This window comes from Nyctibius grandis, chromosome 3 (assembly GCF_013368605.1).
Source record: "Nyctibius grandis isolate bNycGra1 chromosome 3, bNycGra1.pri, whole genome shotgun sequence".
Lineage (NCBI taxonomy): Eukaryota > Metazoa > Chordata > Aves > Nyctibiiformes > Nyctibiidae > Nyctibius > Nyctibius grandis.
In genome coordinates, this window is record NC_090660.1 from 47,428,356 (window position 1) to 47,434,355 (window position 6,000).

A 6,000-nucleotide genomic window follows, 5' to 3' on the forward strand; every position below is an offset into this window, starting at 1 on the left:
AACTAAACTTCACAAAAACATGACTAAGTGTGGCTGCTTACTGTTTATAATTAGTAAATGGAGACGTAGAAAGTCACTTTTCCAGAATAGTAGAGTTAGTAAGAGAAGAAGAAAATTGTACCATTACCTTGACTACATTGATTACATGCAAGATTCATCATTCATCTCTCTGAAAACAATTCCTGAACTATGTAATCTTATACCTAAATCAGCGTGAGGAGCATATTCAGCATATTGGAAGAGGTACAATAATAAGAACAAGAGAATTTAACATCCACTTTATTCTCACATTCTGCAAAGAACTGTACAAATCACAAAGCAAAGGAAGACAGAACTCTTGCAAAGAACATGTTGACTTTTTCTAAGACAAGACATGTCACTTTGAACCTGAGAGATATTAGAATTCTCTCAAAAGAAAAAAATAGCCTTCTGAATCCTATTTGTAAAATGAAAAAGTAGCTAAAGTAGTTTCCATTGGTTGGAATAAATTATTTTTCTCTTCAATATAAGCTGCGATTTCAGATCTGCTGGTACATTGGTCAGCTGCCTACTGCTCCAGCAGACTAATACTCAGTGAGAAAGAAAACCTGATGCTTTTCAAGCTCATGAATTTTTACTATGTTTTGCAGTGAGGGGATAAGATTTGCCTCCTGGCAAGAGTATGTCCCTCTTAATTCATGGATGACCTGAGATCTTTTGAGGCTTAGATGTTATTGTAGAGTTACAGCTTCTCTGCAGCACCCCTTAAGCATTTTGTCCTAATGGCAACTCCACTTTCTCAGAAGCCATTGGCTGGAGTGATCCTACCTAACTCCATTCTCAAGGGCCTCCTGAAGCCAGAGAGAATAAATCTGTGCATGTTAATGCTGATTTTGTCAACATCAATTCAGCAGCAGAATAACCCTATGGATTTTCAGGGGAGATGGTGGTTATTAATTGTGATTCAACATATTTATTTATCACTGTGTTTTGTAGGTGCCTTATAGACATATACGAAGATAAGGTCCAACCCAAAGAACTTACAAACTGAAGGAAAAAAAAAAAAGACGAGGCAAACAAAGGATATTTTGTCAGAACGCTTTTTTCAAGCAGATAGTTTTGGCATTAATTTTTGCTCTTGCTTTGAAGTCTTTTAATTTTCCCGACCACATTAATCCCTTGGCCACAAAATTCCGTGGAAGCTTTTGCAATCTGGGAATGGATCTTTTGGGAAGAGATCATAATATAAGTTTGTGAGACAGTAGTGCTTCCCTAAAATATAGCATCTTTGATTTTCCTACCTCCAGTTCTAAGAATTTCTAACCCATTCTTGAGGTAAAGGAACTTCTGCAATGCTGTGTGGAGAAAACATAGAAAGAAATATAGAAATATGCTTTTGAACTGTACTGTGAAGGACATAAGAATAATTAAGTTGTTGAGAAAATGTCTCTCTTCTCCTAAATAAGTACAGAACTGTGTAGGTTGTGTAGAAAATCTTCAAACACAGTTTTATTCCCTTTCTTTGCTCTCCCCTGACTAGAGCATTGGCAGAAAGGGCCCAAAAGAAAAATCTTTGAATTAAGCATGGGCTTGAAGGAAATGAGAATGATTTCAAAAGACATTTTTTTCCTTTTTCGTATGGCTCTGCCTTCTTTCAGATTAACTTTTTTTTTTTAAACTTCACTTCTTTCTTATCTCCCTGTTAACACAATGTGCCAAAAGAATGATGTAGTTCATTGAATTAACAACACCCCAGGTACTTATGTCTGTTTTGATCTGAGTTACATTCCTAAATAACAATAATGAAAAGTCTAAGATCTTTCCTTCCTGGTGTTTGGTTTTATATATTCAAAATGGCAACAATTTATTCTCTTAGGATGTTTTTACTCTCAACCACTCTCAAGCTAGTCTGTGTAGTTTTATAAATCAAATGCCAAAACCACTTTAACCAAAATCTATGATACATCCCTCGCCTAAAGGAGCTGCATCATTTTAATACCATAACCATATCATAAAATGATGTGCTTGCTGAGCTAGTTGGGGTTGACTGGAGGGTAGAGTGGGAGCTGAAATCTCAGATGAAACTATTTTACCCTGTGCCATTCTCTGAAGTAAATCCATACAGGTGATGTGGAGCTAGTAGCTCTGCAGGCTGCTGAAGCCTGTTATCTAGCTAGTACAGTACAACTCAAGGATGGAGAAATGGGATGCTTAATCTCATTATTGTCATTGCTGAAGCATCTTAAATGAATTACATCTGTGTGGAATGGTCCATTTTAAATCAGTATCTACAACAGTCATGGAGGATTTTTATTTTATTTTTTAATTTTTATTTTATTTATTTTATTTTATTCTATTTTATTTAATTTCATTTTATTTTATTTTTATTTCTTGCTGCTAAATAGCTTTCTAGGAAAAAATCCCCACAAAACAACATAAAATTGATATGCCTTGATGAAACTTTAATCTGTCTCATCAAGCCTAATTCTCATGCCTGATATACTGATTGATGGTTATGGTGGAAATGGTTTCTGTAGTTAACTCTTACATTTAGGGTAATACATGGAATATTGGTAAAAGAGACATTTATTTTCTGTTGAAATTTTAAACTAATAGCAAACAATGAAAAAGAATGCAGCCTCTTTACTATGAGAAAGGGAAGAAAACACACAGATTGGTTCTCTGTTTTATGGGTAATAACATTTGACAATAGGAACAAGCTGATGAATTTTATTGATGTAATTCAGTAAAATCAAAAGACCTGAAGTTTAACACATAATAAGTTTTCTTCGATTTTGTTAAGTACTTGTGTTGTTTAGATTCTGGTAGAGACAGCCCACACTGATAATTGTATGAAGCAGACTGTAGCAGGAAGGATTATGCCTTGAGGAGCAGGAGGCTGAGGGTCAATCACCCTTGCTCATTTGTGGCAGTCAGCTGGAGTGGATCAAATGAGTATTACAGAGCCTCTTTAGAGGTAAATTTCAGGAGAGAATTTTTTTCATTTTTGTGTCTTGGAAGATATTTTGGCATAGACAAATTCAAAGAGAAAGGTCTGTGGATCATGTTTTGGTCAGAGAACTAGTTTTTCTTTGTTGTTTACTTCATGCTTGTTTGCATATGGAAATTCAACGGTGCCTGAGAAAACATCCCAGAAGAGAAACGTGGTTCATTCCTTCCTGGGCTATGGCAGGCAAAGATTGGTTCATGCAGTGTCACAGGGAGATCCTAGAAAGAAAATCTTGCAAGAAAAATGGGTAGGGCCCTTGGAAGTTCTAAAACTGATAGTTAACATAGTGAAAGAGGACATTGTGCTTTCTGATTGCTTGACTTCAGTAAACTTTACACACTCTGTATCATAAAGATGAGGTATAGTTCATAAAATAATTTAGAAGGATAGTGTTCTTCAATGCTAGCAGTAACAGTTCTCAGAAAGTTTTACTGTATATTTGGTTTGTTAGAGATTCTCTTTTGTTTTACAGGCCTTTGGGCCAAACTAAAAGGCAGAATTAAGATGCAGATACTGCTCCCTTTGGCTCTTAAATACCCAAATCTGCACACAGCATCATCTCTCTGTGAAGTCTGCATGAATTACACAACATTTGAACTGAATGTGAAAACAACAGGGCATGTTATTTTATATAGGCAGAGGTGGTACCTGTTAATATGCTAGTTTGAATTTCTGTGATGAGATTGGTGCTCCCTTTATTCCATGCCAGGATGCTAATGTAAACATGTGTCAGCTGTGAAATGCATAGTCCTTTCCTGAACAGGAAAACTTAGGGATAGTTAGAAGATAGCACACATAGGGATAGTGCATGTCCTAGTGCAACAAATGGTAAGGACGTAAGTTACTTAACGCCTGTTGTCAAAAAGTATAAATATAATTTTAGTATGACTGCTCTTATATACTATGTATTAGTTAACAATAACATATTGTAGTCTAAAGTCATGAAAAAACATTCATAGTAAAAATATCTGGGAATATGCACCAATTTCTATCATTGTTACCTTTGACTACATCCTTGAGTTTGGTTGTAGTGGTATTTTCCTGCTTGTTGGCTGCACTTCAGTAGATCATCAAAATGTACTACTGTCAAATCAAAAAGTTTGTATAGCAAAAAGACATTGTCAGCAGCTGCATTTTTTTCACTTGATCAATAAACTGTAGCTAGCACAGTTCTCATATCTGAAAGCCATGCAGAGCACAGTCATAGGAATACAAAATACCTGATTTCTTACTCAAATACCAGCATTTGTTATTAAATATACCAACACACTGACAAAGATGATAATAGGCATTTGTGACAACAGACAGGAGCCTGCTCTGAGCTATTGGCCACTAATGAGTTAATGCTGTACTCAGCTAGATAGACTGCAGCTGTGAATAGTTAAATAATGAAGCTGGGATAAAGGCCCAATGAAAAAGTCAGACAAAAGGTTATAAGTCTGAATAAATGACTCTCTGATAGTCAGTAGAAGAAAGAATGATATAAAATATATAAAAAAAAAAAACAAAACAAAACCACAAACCTGAATAGAAGCTGTCTTAGAAAAGTGAGAGTGATATTATTGTGTGGCTTTTTCTACCAAACTGGTTTGCATACTGCAGTTAGGAGGAGGTGAAGTTAAGAATTATGATATTTATAATGATGGATTCTTATGTAATTACTTATTTTGTTGGTTAGCTTACTGTTTAGATATTTGAAATGTTAGAAAGGTGACTTACTGTGTCCTGCCCACTTCAGTTTTTCCAAGTGCTTTTAATTATCTGCAGGTAATCAGAATTTATTTTTAAAAATTTAAAGTACAAATGGAGAAGTTGTTCTTCTTAGCTTTTATGTTTGGAATTTTTTAAACGAAGCAACACTTCTCTGATGTTTTCAAAATGCTTGGAATGGTGTCTTATTTAGAACTGTTTTCATATGCTAGTAAGCCAGTGTTCATTCTTTTAAGCTATTTCCCCTCCTTTAGGAAGTAGGCTTATCTTCCTGAATTATGACTTGGTCTGCCTATACTATGTTTAAAACTACATATATATTCATAAAAATCTAATTATGTATGAGGGCATATTACATAAACAAAATTTTTACCCTGTCTTATGAGGAGTGGCTGAGGGAATTGGTGTTGTTTAGTCTGGAGAAAAGGAGGCTGAGGGCAGACCTTATCGCTCTCTACAACTACTTGAAAGGAGGTTGTAGTGAGGTGGGTGTTGGTCTTTTCTCCCAAGTAACGAGCAGTAGGATGAGAGGAAACGTCCTCAAGTTGGGCAAGGGGAGGTTTAGATTGAATATTAGGAAAAACTTCTTCACCGAAAGGGTTGTCAAGTATTGGAACAGGCTGCCCAGGGAAGTGATGGAGTCACCATCCCTGGAGGTATTTAAAAGGCGTGTAGATGTGGTGCTTAGGGACATGATTTAGTGGTGGACTTGGCAGTGCTAGGTTAACGGTTGGACTTGATGATCTTAAAGGTCTTTTCCAACCTAAACGATTCTATGATTCTATGATAATGATGGGACAAAATAATGCATATACTGGAAAAATGTGTGAAGCTGGGTGCACTTATAGCTAAGAAAAATGAAATGGAAATTTAAGCCGCAGCATAACTACCTCCCCGGTGTCCTCATATACAGTAGTAATGGTGGTGAGAGATAGGGAGATGTAAGAGAGATTCATAGTAAGTAAAGAGCAATAGTAGCAGAGTAATCAAAATGGTCTACTAGCAATCTTTTCACCATTACTAACATGAGAAAACCATTCCATCATAGCATCAAAATCCAGGTGAGCTTGGTAGCTGCTGGGCCTTGCCAAGATAAGAGTAGATCACAGAAATATGAGTCTTTACCTTCCTATCTTATAATACACTGTTAGAACATCCCTAACATGCTACTGTGTAACATTCTTCACTCAGCATTTAGAGATGAAGGTTAAGTTGAGCTTTTTATTTGTTACCTGAACTGTGGGATTGATGACTGAACTCTTCAGCTCTGGGGTTAGTAGTATTAGCTGAATTCCAGCTCC